The following is an 18,353-nucleotide window of genomic DNA, read 5'->3' as shown; positions in this document are numbered from 1 at the left end:
CTCGTTTGCACCGCATCCGCCTTGCTGACACACCACTCTGTGTTCACTGTGGTGTAGAGGACACGGACGCTCATCGGTTCTCATGTGGTCCGTCTGCTGACGTCTGGAGGCTCGCGCAGCGTATCCTGGCTTTCCTCACCCGACAGCCGCCTGCTCAGATTATTTTCCTGACGCTTCTATTCCCGGATGTGATTCATTACCCCACAACAAAAACTAATGCCGTGAATTGGATACGCGGTCATACAGTCCGCTACCTTTTTGGGCCCGGTGAGAAATCAGAACTCGGTTATTGGACGTACCTTAACGATCGACATTGTGCACTTGTTCGCAACCCCAGATACAAGCAGTTCTTTTCCAATTTTCTACGGAGCGCCTTTCATGACCCGCCTTCCAGCTGGAACGTCCAAGCCATGAGATGCTGATGCTTTTTTGCCGATATGATGTTCTGAACGTACTACACACGGAATCCCCACTAAAATTTCGAGAAGACACGTTTGGATGTTCCGCCAATCAGACGGCGCAAGCGACTCCTAGAATTCTGGTGCAACGACTGCCATAATACAAAAAAAAATGAATAAATAAAAACATACATACAAAAAAAAAACAAAGAAAAATAAAGAAAACAAAAATGCAATACAATAAACTAAAAAAAAAAAATACCAAGATGCTACATGTATCTGGTCTGGCATTTCAGCTTTGGAATTATGACAGGTATTTTTAAATGTGTAAAAAAAAAAAACAAAAAAAAAAAGTTGGTAGAGCACTTGCCCGCGAAAGGCAAAGGTCCCGAGTTCGAGTCTCGGTCCGGCACAAAGTTTTAATCTGCCAGGAAGTATCATATCAGCGCACACTCCGCTGCAGAGTGAAAATCTCATTCTGGAAACATCCTTCAGGCTGTGGCTAAGCCATGTCTCCACAGTATCCTTTCTTTCAGGAGTGCTAGTTCTGCATGTTCCGCAGAAGAGCTTCTGTAAAGTTTGGAAGGTAGGAGACGGATACAGGCCGAAGTAAAGCTGTGAATACCGGGCGTGTGTCGTGCTTCGGTAGCTCAGTTGGTAGAGCACTTGCCCGTGAAAGCAAAGGTCCCGAGTTCAAGTCTCGGTCGGGCACACAGTTTTAATCTGCCAGGAAGTTTCATATCAGCGCACACTCCGCTGCAGAGTGAAAATCTCATTCTGGAAATATCCCCCAGGCTGTGGCTAAGCCATGTCTCCACAGTATCCTTTCTTTCAGGAGTGCTAGTTCTGCATGTTTCGCTGAAGAGCTTCTGTAAAGTTTGGAAGGTCGGAGACGGATACTGGCAGAAGTAAAGCTGTGAATACCGGGCGTGAGTCGTGCTTCGGTAGCTCAGTTGGTAGAGCACTTGCCCGTGAAAGCAAAGGTCCCTAGTTCAAGTCGCGGTCGGGCTCGCAGTTCTCATCTGCCAGGAAGTTTCATATCAGCGCACACTCCGCTGCAGAGTGAAAATCTCATTCTGGAAACATCCCCCAGGCTGTGGCTAAGCCATGTCTCCACAGTATCCTTTCATTCAGGAGTGCTAGTTCTGCATGTTTCGCTGAAGAGCTTCTGTAAAGTTTGGAAGGTAGGAGACGGATACAGGCCGAAGTAAAGCTGTGAATACCGGGCGTGAGTCGTGCTTCGGTAGCTCAGTTGGTAGAGCACTTGTCCGTGAAAGGCAAACGTCCCGAGTTCGAGTCTCGGTCGGGCACACAGTTCTCATCTGCCAGGAAGTTTCATATCAGCGCACACTCCGCTGCAGAGTGAAAATCTCATTCTGGAAACATCCCCCAGGCTGTGGCTAAGCCATGTCTCCACAGTATCCTTCCTTTCTGGAGTGCTAGTTCTGCATGTTTCGCAGAAGAGCTTCTGTAAAGTTTGGAAGGTAGGAGACAGATACTGGCAGAAGTAAAGCTGTGAGTACCGGGCGTGAGTCGTGCTTCGGTAGCTCAGTTGGTAGAGCACTTGCCCGTGAAAGGCAAACGTCCCGAGTTCGAGTCTCGGTCGGGCACACAGTTTTTATCTGCCTGGAAGTTTCATATCAGCGCACACTCCGCTGCAGAGTGAAAATCTCATTCCGGAAACATCCCCCAGGCTGTGGCTAAGCCATGTCTCCACAGTATCCTTTCTTTCAGGAGTGCTAGTTCTGCATGTTCCGCAGAAGAGCTTCTGTAAAGTTTGGAAGGTAGGAGACGGATACAGGCCGAAGTAAAGCTGTGAATACCGGGCGTGTGTCGTGCTTCGGTAGCTCAGTTGGTAGAGCACTTGCCCGTGAAAGCAAAGGTCCCGAGTTCAAGTCTCGGTCGGGCACACAGTTTTAATCTGTCAGGAAGTTTCATATCAGCGCACACTCCGCTGCAGAGTGAAAATCTCATTCTGGAAATATCCCCCAGGCTGTGGCTAAGCCATGTCTCCACAGTATCCTTTCTTTCAGGAGTGCTAGTTCTGCATGTTTCGCTGAAGAGCTTCTGTAAAGTTTGGAAGGTCGGAGACGGATACTGGCAGAAGTAAAGCTGTGAATACCGGGCGTGAGTCGTGCTTCGGTAGCTCAGTTGGTAGAGCACTTGCCCGTGAAAGCAAAGGTCCCTAGTTCAAGTCGCGGTCGGGCTCGCAGTTCTCATCTGCCAGGAAGTTTCATATCAGCGCACACTCCGCTGCAGAGTGAAAATCTCATTCTGGAAACGTCCCCCAGGCTGTGGCTAAGCCATGTCTCCACAGTATCCTTTCATTCAGGAGTGCTAGTTCTGCATGTTTCGCTGAAGAGCTTCTGTAAAGTTTGGAAGGTAGGAGACGGATACAGGCCGAAGTAAAGCTGTGAATACCGGGCGTGAGTCGTGCTTCGGTAGCTCAGTTGGTAGAGCACTTGTCCGTGAAAGGCAAACGTCCCGAGTTCGAGTCTCGGTCGGGCACACAGTTCTCATCTGCCAGGAAGTTTCATATCAGCGCACACTCCGCTGCAGAGTGAAAATCTCATTCTGGAAACATCCCCCAGGCTGTGGCTAAGCCATGTCTCCACAGTATCCTTCCTTTCTGGAGTGCTAGTTCTGCATGTTTCGCAGAAGAGCTTCTGTAAAGTTTGGAAGGTAGGAGACAGATACTGGCAGAAGTAAAGCTGTGAGTACCGGGCGTGAGTCGTGCTTCGGTAGCTCAGTTGGTAGAGCACTTGCCCGTGAAAGGCAAACGTCCCGAGTTCGAGTCTCGGTCGGGCACACAGTTTTAATCTGCCTGGAAGTTTCATATCAGCGCACACTCCGCTGCAGAGTGAAAATCTCATTCCGGAAACATCCCCCAGGCTGTGGCTAAGCCATGTCTCCACAGTATCCTTTCTTTCAGGAGTGCTAGTTCTGCATGTTTCGCAGAAGAGCTTCTGTAAAGTTTGGAAGGTAGGAGACGGATACTGGCAGAAGTAAAGCTGTGAGTACGGGTGTTAGTCGTGCTTCGGTAGCTCAGTTGGTAGAGCACTTGCCCGCGAAAGGCAAAGGTCCCGAGTTCGAGTCTCGGTCGGGCACACAGTTTTAATCTGCGAGGAAGTTTCATATCAGCGCACACTCCGCTGCAGAGTGAAAATCTCATTCTGGAAACATCCCCCAGGCTGTGGCTAAGCCATGTCTCCACAGTATCCTTTCATTCAGTAGTGCTAGTTCTGCATGTTTTGCAGAAGAGCTTCTGTAAAGTTTGGAAGGTAGGAGACGGATACTGGCAGAAGTAAAGCTGTGAGTACGGGTGTGAGTCGTGCTTCGGTAGCTCCGTTGGTAGAGCACTTCCTGCGAAAGGCAAAGGTCCCGAGTTCGAGTCTCGGTCGGGCACACAGTTTTAATCTTCCAGGAAGTTTCATATCAGCGCACACTCCGCAGCAGAGTGAAAATCTCATTCTGGAAACATCCCCCAGGCTGTGGCTAAGCCATGTCTCCACAGTATCCTTTCTTTCAGGAGTGCTAGTTCTGCACGTTTCGCAGAAGAGCTTCTGTAATGTTTGGAAGGTAGGAGACGGATACTGGCAGAAGTAAAGCTGTGAGTACGGGTGTGAGTCGTGCTTCGGTAGCTCAGTTGGTGGAGCACTTGCTCGTGAAAGGCAAACGTCCCGAGTTCGAGTCTCGGTCGGGCACACGGTTTTAATCTGCCAGGAAGTTTCATATCAGCGCACACTCCGCTGCAGAGTGAAAATCTCATTCTGGAAACATCCCCCAGGCTGTGGCTAAGCCATGTCTCCACAGTATCCTTTCTTTCGGGAGTGCTAGTTTTGCATGTTTCGCAGAAGAGCTTCTGTAAAGTTTGGAAGGTAGGAGACGGATACTGGCAGAAGTAAAGCTGTGAGTACCGGACGTGAGTCGTGCTTCGGTAGCTCAGTTGCTAGAGCACTTGCCCGCGAAAGGCAAAGGACCCGAGTTCGAGTCTCTGTCGGGCACACAGTTTTAATCTGCCAGGAAGTTTCATATCAGCGCACACTCCGCTGCAGAGTGAAAATCTCATTCTGGAAACATCCCCCAGGCTGTGGCTAAGCCATGTCTCCACAGTATCCTTTCATTCAGTAGTGCTAGTTCTGCATGTTTCGCAGAAGAGCTTTTGTAAAGTTTGGAAGGTAGGAGACGGATACTGGCAGAAGTAAAGCTGTGAGGACGGGTGTGAGTCGTGCTTCGGTTGCTCAGTTGGTAGAGCACTTGCCCGCGAAATGCAAAGGTCCCGAGTTCGAGTCTCGGTCGGGCACAAAGTTTTAATCTGCCAGGAAGTATCATATCAGCGCACACTCCACTGCAGAGTGAAAATCTCATTCTGGAAACATCCCCCAGGCTGTGGCTAAGCCATGTCTCCACAGTATCCTTTCTTTCTGGAGTGCTTGTTCTGCATGTTTCGCTGAAGAGCTTCTGTAAAGTTTGGAAGGTAGGAGACGGATACAGGCCGAAGTAAAGCTGTGAATACCGGGCGTGAGTCGTGCTTCGGTAGCTCAGTTGGTAGAGCACTTGTCCGTGAAAGCAAAGGTCACGAGTTCAAGTCTCGGTCGGGCACACAGTTCTCATCTGCCAGGAAGTTTCATACCAGCGCACACTCCGCTGCAGAGTGAAAATCTCATTCTGGAAACATCCCCCAGGCTGTGGCTAAGCCATGTCTCCACAGTATCCTTCCTTTCTGGAGTGCTAGTTCTGCATGTTTCGCAGAAGAGCTTCTGTAAAGTTTGGAAGGTAGGAGACGGATACTGGCAGAAGTAAAGCTGTGAGTACCGGCCGTGAGTCGTGCTTCGGTAGCTCAGTTGGTAGAGCACTTGCCCGCGAACGGCAAAGGTCCCGAGTTCGAGTCTCGGTCGGGCACACAGTTTTAATCTGCCAGGAAGTTTCATATCAGCGCACACTCGGCTGCAGAGTGAAAATCTCATTCTGGAAACATCCCCCAGGCTGTGGCTAAGCCATGTCTCCACAGTATCCTTTCTTTCGGGAGTGCTAGTTCTGCATGTTTCGCAGAAGAGCTTCTGTAAAGTTTGGAAGGAAGGAGACGGATACTGGCAGAAGTAAAGCTGTGAGTACGGGTGTGAGTCGTGCTTCGGTAGCTCAGTTGGTAGAGCACTTGCCTGCGAAAGGCAGAGGACCCGAGTTCGAGTCTCTGTCGGGCACACAGTTTTAATCTGCCAGGAAGTTTCATATCAGTGCACATTCCGCTGCAGAGTGAAAATCTCATTCTGGAAACATCCCCCAGGCTGTGGCTAAGCCATGTCTCCACAGTATCCTTTCTTTCAGGAGTGCTAGTTCTGCATGTTTCGCAGAAGAGCTTCTGTAAAGTTTGGAAGGTAGGAGACGGACACTGGCAGAAGTAAAGCTGTGAGTACCGGGCGTGAGTCGTCCTTCGGTAGCTCAGTTGGTAGTGCACTTCCCCGTGTAAGGCAAAGGTCCCGAGTATGAGTCTCGGTCGGGCACACAGTTTTAATCTTCCAGGAAGTTTCATATTGTTCATGAAAATCATGAGACCTTGCAAGCTAAAACTGACTCAGTTGCATCCACCGATTCGGTTGCGCAACTTGCAAAAACTCAGGAAAACTTAAAGGACACAGTAGATACCATTTCAACAGAATTGGTTCAGAAAGACACATGGAGGAAATCAGTTCATTATCAGAGAAAGTGGTTGAACTTGCGGACCAGCTAAATAATTTGTCTACGAAGGTAGTTGATAATCTGAATGACACAAAACCGCTAGTCTTTAATGACACAGAAGAAATTTCAGTCACCAACTTTCTCTTCCGAATGCGAAAATATTTTGTAGGAATGATCATCAAAATAAAATAAGAGAAATCAGAGCTCGAACAGAAAGGTTTAGGTGTTCGTTTTTCCCGATCGCGGTTCGGGAGTGGAATAGTAGAGAGATAGTATGATTGTGGTTCGATGAACCCTCTGCCAAGCACTTAAATGTGAATTGCAGAGTAGTCATGTAGATGTAGATGTAGATGTAGAGTTCGAACAAATTAGAAAATTCAAACAAAATCAGAATCAAACTAATACGCAACACCAAGGAGAAATCCGGGAAGTACAAGATCAGCTGACACAGGTAATACTAGAATTACGTATTTCAGGGGACACTCGCGCTCCAATACGGGAAGAGGGGCATAAAAATACGGAACAGCCACAAAATAATAACACAGGGCACTTCGGAAATTATGAAAGAAATTGGCAAGGTACATCGAATTTTGAGATGGAATAGCCTAAACGACGTATCAAAAACCGATATGCTACTCTACGACATGATGATTTTGACTATAAGCTGTTCATTACTACACGTAAATTCAAAACATTTGAGAATTCTGGCAACAACATTCATCCACAAGCATGGCTTCATCAATTCTCTCATTGTTTTCCTACCAACTGGTCATTGGAGCACAGGTTAGAATTTATGTGTGGCTACTTAGAGAATGAACCAGCTGTAAGAATGCGATCTGTCATTCACGATTGTCACAGCGACGGAGAATTTTATCATGCCTTCCTCTCAGCATATTGGTCTCAAGCTACACAAGACCGAGTAAAACATAGCATCATAATGATGAAACATTTCGAACAATCTGAATTTTCCAGTCTTGTCAAATATTTCGAAGACGTGTTACATAAGAATCAGTATCTTTCAAACACATACAGCCCCTCAGAACTCATCCGCATTTGCTTAATCAAATTACCTGTACATTTACGATATATTATTTTGGCAGGTTGCAAAGACGACATTGTAGCTTTTCAGGGACTGTTACAAGAACTGGAAATTGACACTGACAATCGCGGAACTCGAAAACAGGAATAGAACAATTACAGGTCACATCCGTCACAATTCCGTGATGAAAGAAATAATAACTGGACACGACAAGGCTATTCTCACAATACAAATCGTGACCAAAAGAGACACCACCCGTATGACAACCGTTGGCAGAGTAATAGTTACAGAGAAAGATCGCATTTCCATAGTAATGAATATAACAGAGACAATCATAGAAACAGACAATATGGCAACCAGAATTATTATTATCAAGGGAGACAGAATAACGTCAGACGCAACGGTCCACCGCGCAGTTACGATTCTTGGAGAAATTCTCCACCACATGACCGACTAGAAAGAAACTATTGAATCTAACGACATGACGACAGACGATATAATCGTAACGACAGACCTGAATTTCATCAGAACTGGCGGGTTTCAAACAGGGCAGGACCCTCTCGGCAAGATGAATTTGTAGAAGTTAGGTTTCCTAATCCCAATAACGACGCGCGCCAGCAAAGAGGTAGACAATGACTCGCACCGCAGGCAGCCACTTGCGCCGGCTGGCTCAGAGAAAAATAACGCAGACGTTACCCTTGAGAAAAATTTTGACATTCCTTACAGACGAATACAACTTGATAATTGTTTTTCAGTTGAAACTCTGCGTACTAGCAATAATAACGGTTTACACCAAATTTCACATGTAAAACCGTTTATTGAAAGATAATCTGCATTTTAATTTAGTCTTTGCCATAAAACTTTTCACTTCACGCTGTTGTTGTTGTGGTCTTCAGTCCTGAGACGGGTTTGATGTAGCTCTCCATGCTACTCTTTCTCGTGCAAGGTTCTCCATCTCCCAGTACCTACTACAACCTACATCCTTCTGAATCTGCTTAGTGTAGTCATCTCTTGCACTTCACGCTACTAGTACAATTTGTCACTCTGAGAAACTGTTAACATTCAACAATGTTTTGAAGTTAACTATCCAGTCTAGAACCTAGGGAACATTTTTAAACAGAAATTACGAATACATTGTTATAGTGAACAGTCGACACAGTGTTGTTATTTGTACACTCTTGCTTGTTAGTTGCACTATTACCAACGACTATAAGGCTTACATACTTAGAACATATACTGGTACTGCTAATGACATTTTAATGCAACATTTTGGTTTACTTGAAAATACGTTCCTTATTTCAAGTAGTTTTTGTGACATTAAAGATGACTTAGTATTTGGTTTCTTTGACTTCTATTTTATCACGACGCTACTAATGAGTGACAATTTACAATGTTGCTTTTGCAGTGTTTCTGTTTTATATCTGCACAGTTTTTCTGAATTCTTCTGGAAAGGAAAACATGTTTTAGTAGTAACTTTCGTGGTATAGCTACAATGAGACAGCATTTTCCGTAGCACAACAATACGTTACAGCACAGTACTTTCTTCATCACGGCAATAAGCGTAATAACTAAGATATCTATACGCAAAGCATTTCACTTTTGAAACTTCCTGGCAGATTAAAACTGTGTGCCCGACCGAGACTCGAACTCGGGACCTTTGCCTTTCGTGGGCAAGTGCTCTGCCAACTGAGCTACCGAAGCACGACTCACGCCCGGTACTCACAGCTTCACTTCTGCCAGTATCCGTCTCCTACCTTCCAAACTTTACAGAAGCTCTTCTGCGAACCTTGCAGAACTAGCACTCCTGAAAGAAAGGATACTGCGGAGACATGGCTTAGCCACAGCCTGGGGGATGTTTCCAGAATGAGATTTTCACTCTGCAGCGGAGTGTGCGCTGGTATGAAACTTCCTGGCAGATTAAAACTGTGTGCCCGACCGAGACTCGAACTCGGGACCTTTGCCTTTCACGGGCAAGTGCTCAACCAACTGAGCTACCGAAGCACGACTCACGCCCGGTACTCACAGCTTTACTTCTGCCAGTATCCGTCTCCTACCTTCCAAACTTTACAGAAGCTCTTCTGCGAACCTTGCAGAACTAGCACTCCTGAAAGAAAGGATACTGCGGAGACATGGCTTAGCCACAGCCTGGGGGATGTTTCCAGAATGAGATTTTCACTCTGCAGCGGAGTGTGCGCTGATATGAAACTTCCTGGCAGATTAAAACTGTGTGCCCGACCGAGACTCGAACTCGGGACCTTTGCCTTTCGCGGGCAAGTGCTCTACCAACTGAGCTACCGAAGCACGACTCACGCCCGGTACTCACAGCTTCACTTCTGCCAGTATCCGTCTCCTACCTTCCAAACTTTACAGAAGCTCTTCTGCGAACCTTGCAGAACTAGCACTCCTGAAAGAAAGGATACTGCGGAGACATGGCTTAGCCACAGCCTGGGGGATGTTTCCAGAATGAGATTTTCACTCTGCAGCGGAGTGTGCGCTGATATGAAACTTCCTGGCAGATTAAAACTGTGTGCCCGACCGAGACTCGAACTCGGGACCTTTGCCTTTCGCGGGCAACTGCTCTACCAACTGAGCTACCGAAGCACGACTCACGCCCGGTACTCACAGCTTCACTTCTGCCAGTATCCGTCTCCTACCTTCCAAACTTTACAGAAGCTCTTCTGCGAACCTTGCAGAACTAGCACTCCTGAAAGAAAGGATACTGCGGAGACATGGCTTAGCCACAGCCTGGGGGATGTTTCCAGAATGAGATTTTCACTCTGCAGCGGAGTGTGCGCTGATATGAAACTTCCTGGCAGATTAAAACTGTGTGCCCGACCGAGACTCGAACTCGGGACCTTTGCCTTTTGCGAGCAAGTGCTCTACCAACTGAGCTACCGAAGCACGACTCACGCCCGGTACTCACAGCTTCACTTCTGCCAGTATCCGTCTCCTACCTTCCAAACTTTACAGAAGCTCTTCTGCGAACCTTGCAGAACTAGCACTCCTGAAAGAAAGGATACTGCGGAGACATGGCTTAGCCACAGCCTGGGGGATGTTTCCAGAATGAGATTTTCACTCTGCAGCGGAGTGTGCGCTGATATGAAACTTCCTGGCAGATTAAAACTGTGTGCCCGACCGAGACTCGAACTCGGGACCTTTGCCTTTCGCGGGCAAGTGCTCTACCAACTGAGCTACCGAAGCACGACTCACGCCCGGTACTCACAGCTTCACTTCTGCCAGTATCCGTCTCCTACTTTCCAAACTTTACAGAAGCTCTTCTGCGAACCTTGCAGAACTAGCACTCCTGAAAGAAAGGATACTGCGGAGACATGGCTTAGCCACAGCCTGGGGGATGTTTCCAGAATGAGATTTTCACTCTGCAGCGGAGTGTGCGCTGATATGAAACTTCCTGGCAGATTAAAACTGTGTGCCCGACCGAGACTCGAACTCGGGACCTTTGCCTTTCGCGGGCAAGTGCTCTACCAACTGAGCTACCGAAGCACGACTCACGCCCGGTACTCACAGCTTCACTTCTGCCAGTATCCGTCTCCTACCTTCCAAACTTTACAGAAGCTCTTCTGCGAACCTTGCAGAACTAGCACTCCTGAAAGAAAGGATACTGCGGAGACATGGCTTAGCCACAGCCTGGGGGATGTTTCCAGAATGAGATTTTCACTCTGCAGCGGAGTGTGCGCTGATATGAAACTTCCTGGCAGATTAAAACTGTGTGCCCGACCGAGACTCGAACTCGGGACCTTTGCCTTTCGCGGGCAAGTGCTCTACCAACTGAGCTACCGAAGCACGACTCACGCCCGGTACTCACAGCTTCACTTCTGCCAGTATCCGTCTCCTACCTTCCAAACTTTACAGAAGCTCTTCTGCGAACCTTGCAGAACTAGCACTCCTGAAAGAAAGGATACTGCGGAGACATGGCTTAGCCACAGCCTGGGGGATGTTTCCAGAATGAGATTTTCACTCTGCAGCGGAGTGTGCGCTGATATGAAACTTCCTGGCAGATTAAAACTGTGTGCCCGACCGAGACTCGAACTCGGGACCTTTGCCTTTCGCGGGCAAGTGCTCTACCAACTGAGCTACCGAAGCACGACTCACGCCCGGTACTCACAGCTTCACTTCTGCCAGTATCCGTCTCCTACCTTCCAAACTTTACAGAAGCTCTTCTGCGAACCTTGCAGAACTAGCACTCCTGAAAGAAAGGATACTGCGGAGACATGGCTTAGCCACAGCCTGGGGGATGTTTCCAGAATGAGATTTTCACTCTGCAGCGGAGTGTGCGCTGGTATGAAACTTCCTGGCAGATTAAAACTGTGTGCCCGACCGAGACTCGAACTCGGGACCTTTGCCTTTCACGGGCAAGTGCTCAACCAACTGAGCTACCGAAGCACGACTCACGCCCGGTACTCACAGCTTTACTTCTGCCAGTATCCGTCTCCTACCTTCCAAACTTTACAGAAGCTCTTCTGCGAACCTTGCAGAACTAGCACTCCTGAAAGAAAGGATACTGCGGAGACATGGCTTAGCCACAGCCTGGGGGATGTTTCCAGAATGAGATTTTCACTCTGCAGCGGAGTGTGCGCTGATATGAAACTTCCTGGCAGATTAAAACTGTGTGCCCGACCGAGACTCGAACTCGGGACCTTTGCCTTTCGCGGGCAAGTGCTCTACCAACTGAGCTACCGAAGCACGACTCACGCCCGGTACTCACAGCTTCACTTCTGCCAGTATCCGTCTCCTACCTTCCAAACTTTACAGAAGCTCTTCTGCGAACCTTGCAGAACTAGCACTCCTGAAAGAAAGGATACTGCGGAGACATGGCTTAGCCACAGCCTGGGGGATGTTTCCAGAATGAGATTTTCACTCTGCAGCGGAGTGTGCGCTGATATGAAACTTCCTGGCAGATTAAAACTGTGTGCCCGACCGAGACTCGAACTCGGGACCTTTGCCTTTCGCGGGCAACTGCTCTACCAACTGAGCTACCGAAGCACGACTCACGCCCGGTACTCACAGCTTCACTTCTGCCAGTATCCGTCTCCTACCTTCCAAACTTTACAGAAGCTCTTCTGCGAACCTTGCAGAACTAGCACTCCTGAAAGAAAGGATACTGCGGAGACATGGCTTAGCCACAGCCTGGGGGATGTTTCCAGAATGAGATTTTCACTCTGCAGCGGAGTGTGCGCTGATATGAAACTTCCTGGCAGATTAAAACTGTGTGCCCGACCGAGACTCGAACTCGGGACCTTTGCCTTTCGCGAGCAAGTGCTCTACCAACTGAGCTACCGAAGCACGACTCACGCCCGGTACTCACAGCTTCACTTCTGCCAGTATCCGTCTCCTACCTTCCAAACTTTACAGAAGCTCTTCTGCGAACCTTGCAGAACTAGCACTCCTGAAAGAAAGGATACTGCGGAGACATGGCTTAGCCACAGCCTGGGGGATGTTTCCAGAATGAGATTTTCACTCTGCAGCGGAGTGTGCGCTGATATGAAACTTCCTGGCAGATTAAAACTGTGTGCCCGACCGAGACTCGAACTCGGGACCTTTGCCTTTCGCGGGCAAGTGCTCTACCAACTGAGCTACCGAAGCACGACTCACGCCCGGTACTCACAGCTTCACTTCTGCCAGTATCCGTCTCCTACTTTCCAAACTTTACAGAAGCTCTTCTGCGAACCTTGCAGAACTAGCACTCCTGAAAGAAAGGATACTGCGGAGACATGGCTTAGCCACAGCCTGGGGGATGTTTCCAGAATGAGATTTTCACTCTGCAGCGGAGTGTGCGCTGATATGAAACTTCCTGGCAGATTAAAACTGTGTGCCCGACCGAGACTCGAACTCGGGACCTTTGCCTTTCGCGGGCAAGTGCTCTACCAACTGAGCTACCGAAGCACGACTCACGCCCGGTACTCACAGCTTCACTTCTGCCAGTATCCGTCTCCTACCTTCCAAACTTTACAGAAGCTCTTCTGCGAACCTTGCAGAACTAGCACTCCTGAAAGAAAGGATACTGCGGAGACATGGCTTAGCCACAGCCTGGGGGATGTTTCCAGAATGAGATTTTCACTCTGCAGCGGAGTGTGCGCTGATATGAAACTTCCTGGCAGATTAAAACTGTGTGCCCGACCGAGACTCGAACTCGGGACCTTTGCCTTTCGCGAGCAAGTGCTCTACCAACTGAGCTACCGAAGCACGACTCACGCCCGGTACTCACAGCTTCACTTCTGCCAGTATCCGTCTCCTACCTTCCAAACTTTACAGAAGCTCTTCTGCGAACCTTGCAGAACTAGCACTCCTGAAAGAAAGGATACTGCGGAGACATGGCTTAGCCACAGCCTGGGGGATGTTTCCAGAATGAGATTTTCACTCTGCAGCGGAGTGTGCGCTGATATGAAACTTCCTGGCAGATTAAAACTGTGTGCCCGACCGAGACTCGAACTCGGGACCTTTGCCTTTCGCGGGCAAGTGCTCTACCAACTGAGCTACCGAAGCACGACTCACGCCCGGTACTCACAGCTTCACTTCTGCCAGTATCCGTCTCCTACTTTCCAAACTTTACAGAAGCTCTTCTGCGAACCTTGCAGAACTAGCACTCCTGAAAGAAAGGATACTGCGGAGACATGGCTTAGCCACAGCCTGGGGGATGTTTCCAGAATGAGATTTTCACTCTGCAGCGGAGTGTGCGCTGATATGAAACTTCCTGGCAGATTAAAACTGTGTGCCCGACCGAGACTCGAACTCGGGACCTTTGCCTTTCGCGGGCAAGTGCTCTACCAACTGAGCTACCGAAGCACGACTCACGCCCGGTACTCACAGCTTCACTTCTGCCAGTATCCGTCTCCTACCTTCCAAACTTTACAGAAGCTCTTCTGCGAACCTTGCAGAACTAGCACTCCTGAAAGAAAGGATACTGCGGAGACATGGCTTAGCCACAGCCTGGGGGATGTTTCCAGAATGAGATTTTCACTCTGCAGCGGAGTGTGCGCTGATATGAAACTTCCTGGCAGATTAAAACTGTGTGCCCGACCGAGACTCGAACTCGGGACCTTTGCCTTTCGCGGGCAAGTGCTCTACCAACTGAGCTACCGAAGCACGACTCACGCCCGGTACTCACAGCTTCACTTCTGCCAGTATCCGTCTCCTACCTTCCAAACTTTACAGAAGCTCTTCTGCGAACCTTGCAGAACTAGCACTCCTGAAAGAAAGGATACTGCGGAGACATGGCTTAGCCACAGCCTGGGGGATGTTTCCAGAATGAGATTTTCACTCTGCAGCGGAGTGTGCGCTGATATGAAACTTCCTGGCAGATTAAAACTGTGTGCCCGACCGAGACTCGAACTCGGGACCTTTGCCTTTCGCGAGCAAGTGCTCTACCAACTGAGCTACCGAAGCACGACTCACGCCCGGTACTCACAGCTTCACTTCTGCCAGTATCCGTCTCCTACCTTCCAAACTTTACAGAAGCTCTTCTGCGAACCTTGCAGAACTAGCACTCCTGAAAGAAAGGATACTGCGGAGACATGGCTTAGCCACAGCCTGGGGGATGTTTCCAGAATGAGATTTTCACTCTGCAGCGGAGTGTGCGCTGATATGAAACTTCCTGGCAGATTAAAACTGTGTGCCCGACCGAGACTCGAACTCGGGACCTTTGCCTTTCGCGGGCAAGTGCTCTACCAACTGAGCTACCGAAGCACGACTCACGCCCGGTACTCACAGCTTCACTTCTGCCAGTATCCGTCTCCTACTTTCCAAACTTTACAGAAGCTCTTCTGCGAACCTTGCAGAACTAGCACTCCTGAAAGAAAGGATACTGCGGAGACATGGCTTAGCCACAGCCTGGGGGATGTTTCCAGAATGAGATTTTCACTCTGCAGCGGAGTGTGCGCTGATATGAAACTTCCTGGCAGATTAAAACTGTGTGCCCGACCGAGACTCGAACTCGGGACCTTTGCCTTTCGCGGGCAAGTGCTCTACCAACTGAGCTACCGAAGCACGACTCACGCCCGGTACTCACAGCTTCACTTCTGCCAGTATCCGTCTCCTACCTTCCAAACTTTACAGAAGCTCTTCTGCGAACCTTGCAGAACTAGCACTCCTGAAAGAAAGGATACTGCGGAGACATGGCTTAGCCACAGCCTGGGGGATGTTTCCAGAATGAGATTTTCACTCTGCAGCGGAGTGTGCGCTGATATGAAACTTCCTGGCAGATTAAAACTGTGTGCCCGACCGAGACTCGAACTCGGGACCTTTGCCTTTCGCGGGCAAGTGCTCTACCAACTGAGCTACCGAAGCACGACTCACGCCCGGTACTCACAGCTTCACTTCTGCCAGTATCCGTCTCCTACCTTCCAAACTTTACAGAAGCTCTTCTGCGAACCTTGCAGAACTAGCACTCCTGAAAGAAAGGATACTGCGGAGACATGGCTTAGCCATAGCCTGGGGGATGTTTCCAGAATGAGATTTTCACTCTGCAGCGGAGTGTGCGCTGATATGAAACTTCCTGGCAGATTAAAACTGTGTGCCCGACCGAGACTCGAACTCGGGACCTTTGCCTTTCGCGGGCAAGTGCTCTACCAACTGAGCTACCGAAGCACGACTCACGCCCGGTACTCACAGCTTCACTTCTGCCAGTATCCGTCTCCTACCTTCCAAACTTTACAGAAGCTCTTCTGCGAACCTTGCAGAACTAGCACTCCTGAAAGAAAGGATACTGCGGAGACATGGCTTAGCCACAGCCTGGGGGATGTTTCCAGAATGAGATTTTCACTCTGCAGCGGAGTGTGCGCTGGTATGAAACTTCCTGGCAGATTAAAACTGTGTGCCCGACCGAGACTCGAACTCGGGACCTTTGCCTTTCACGGGCAAGTGCTCAACCAACTGAGCTACCGAAGCACGACTCACGCCCGGTACTCACAGCTTTACTTCTGCCAGTATCCGTCTCCTACCTTCCAAACTTTACAGAAGCTCTTCTGCGAACCTTGCAGAACTAGCACTCCTGAAAGAAAGGATACTGCGGAGACATGGCTTAGCCACAGCCTGGGGGATGTTTCCAGAATGAGATTTTCACTCTGCAGCGGAGTGTGCGCTGATATGAAACTTCCTGGCAGATTAAAACTGTGTGCCCGACCGAGACTCGAACTCGGGACCTTTGCCTTTCGCGGGCAAGTGCTCTACCAACTGAGCTACCGAAGCACGACTCACGCCCGGTACTCACAGCTTCACTTCTGCCAGTATCCGTCTCCTACCTTCCAAACTTTACAGAAGCTCTTCTGCGAACCTTGCAGAACTAGCACTCCTGAAAGAAAGGATACTGCGGAGACATGGCTTAGCCACAGCCTGGGGGATGTTTCCAGAATGAGATTTTCACTCTGCAGCGGAGTGTGCGCTGATATGAAACTTCCTGGCAGATTAAAACTGTGTGCCCGACCGAGACTCGAACTCGGGACCTTTGCCTTTCGCGGGCAACTGCTCTACCAACTGAGCTACCGAAGCACGACTCACGCCCGGTACTCACAGCTTCACTTCTGCCAGTATCCGTCTCCTACCTTCCAAACTTTACAGAAGCTCTTCTGCGAACCTTGCAGAACTAGCACTCCTGAAAGAAAGGATACTGCGGAGACATGGCTTAGCCACAGCCTGGGGGATGTTTCCAGAATGAGATTTTCACTCTGCAGCGGAGTGTGCGCTGATATGAAACTTCCTGGCAGATTAAAACTGTGTGCCCGACCGAGACTCGAACTCGGGACCTTTGCCTTTCGCGAGCAAGTGCTCTACCAACTGAGCTACCGAAGCACGACTCACGCCCGGTACTCACAGCTTCACTTCTGCCAGTATCCGTCTCCTACCTTCCAAACTTTACAGAAGCTCTTCTGCGAACCTTGCAGAACTAGCACTCCTGAAAGAAAGGATACTGCGGAGACATGGCTTAGCCACAGCCTGGGGGATGTTTCCAGAATGAGATTTTCACTCTGCAGCGGAGTGTGCGCTGATATGAAACTTCCTGGCAGATTAAAACTGTGTGCCCGACCGAGACTCGAACTCGGGACCTTTGCCTTTCGCGGGCAAGTGCTCTACCAACTGAGCTACCGAAGCACGACTCACGCCCGGTACTCACAGCTTCACTTCTGCCAGTATCCGTCTCCTACTTTCCAAACTTTACAGAAGCTCTTCTGCGAACCTTGCAGAACTAGCACTCCTGAAAGAAAGGATACTGCGGAGACATGGCTTAGCCACAGCCTGGGGGATGTTTCCAGAATGAGATTTTCACTCTGCAGCGGAGTGTGCGCTGATATGAAACTTCCTGGCAGATTAAAACTGTGTGCCCGACCGAGACTCGAACTCGGGACCTTTGCCTTTCGCGGGCAAGTGCTCTACCAACTGAGCTACCGAAGCACGACTCACGCCCGGTACTCACAGCTTCACTTCTGCCAGTATCCGTCTCCTACCTTCCAAACTTTACAGAAGCTCTTCTGCGAACCTTGCAGAACTAGCACTCCTGAAAGAAAGGATACTGCGGAGACATGGCTTAGCCACAGCCTGGGGGATGTTTCCAGAATGAGATTTTCACTCTGCAGCGGAGTGTGCGCTGATATGAAACTTCCTGGCAGATTAAAACTGTGTGCCCGACCGAGACTCGAACTCGGGACCTTTGCCTTTCGCGAGCAAGTGCTCTACCAACTGAGCTACCGAAGCACGACTCACGCCCGGTACTCACAGCTTCACTTCTGCCAGTATCCGTCTCCTACCTTCCAAACTTTACAGAAGCTCTTCTGCGAACCTTGCAGAACTAGCACTCCTGAAAGAAAGGATACTGCGGAGACATGGCTTAGCCACAGCCTGGGGGATGTTTCCAGAATGAGATTTTCACTCTGCAGCGGAGTGTGCGCTGATATGAAACTTCCTGGCAGATTAAAACTGTGTGCCCGACCGAGACTCGAACTCGGGACCTTTGCCTTTCGCGGGCAAGTGCTCTACCAACTGAGCTACCGAAGCACGACTCACGCCCGGTACTCACAGCTTCACTTCTGCCAGTATCCGTCTCCTACTTTCCAAACTTTACAGAAGCTCTTCTGCGAACCTTGCAGAACTAGCACTCCTGAAAGAAAGGATACTGCGGAGACATGGCTTAGCCACAGCCTGGGGGATGTTTCCAGAATGAGATTTTCACTCTGCAGCGGAGTGTGCGCTGATATGAAACTTCCTGGCAGATTAAAACTGTGTGCCCGACCGAG

General features: G+C 49.3%; 3 non-coding genes across 3 annotated transcripts; all 3 read right to left on the bottom strand.

The window, feature by feature from the left end:
• Window positions 1-9,640: 9,640 nt before the first annotated feature.
• Window positions 9,641-9,715, bottom strand: Trnas-cga (transfer RNA serine (anticodon CGA)). The gene has a single exon. It is a non-coding gene; the product is annotated as a tRNA-Ser (tRNA).
• A 2,325-nt stretch (window positions 9,716-12,040) lies between these two features.
• Window positions 12,041-12,115, bottom strand: Trnas-cga (transfer RNA serine (anticodon CGA)). The gene has a single exon. It is a non-coding gene; the product is annotated as a tRNA-Ser (tRNA).
• A 4,425-nt stretch (window positions 12,116-16,540) lies between these two features.
• On the bottom strand, window positions 16,541-16,615 carry Trnas-cga (transfer RNA serine (anticodon CGA)). Its single transcript has one exon. It is a non-coding gene; the product is annotated as a tRNA-Ser (tRNA).
• Window positions 16,616-18,353: the final 1,738 nt, after the last annotated feature.

This window comes from Schistocerca gregaria, chromosome 7 (genome assembly GCF_023897955.1).
Source record: "Schistocerca gregaria isolate iqSchGreg1 chromosome 7, iqSchGreg1.2, whole genome shotgun sequence".
Taxonomy (NCBI): domain Eukaryota; kingdom Metazoa; phylum Arthropoda; class Insecta; order Orthoptera; family Acrididae; genus Schistocerca; species Schistocerca gregaria.
The sequence above is the reverse complement of the archived record's forward strand: the minus strand, read 5'-3'. Positions and strand labels throughout refer to the sequence as shown.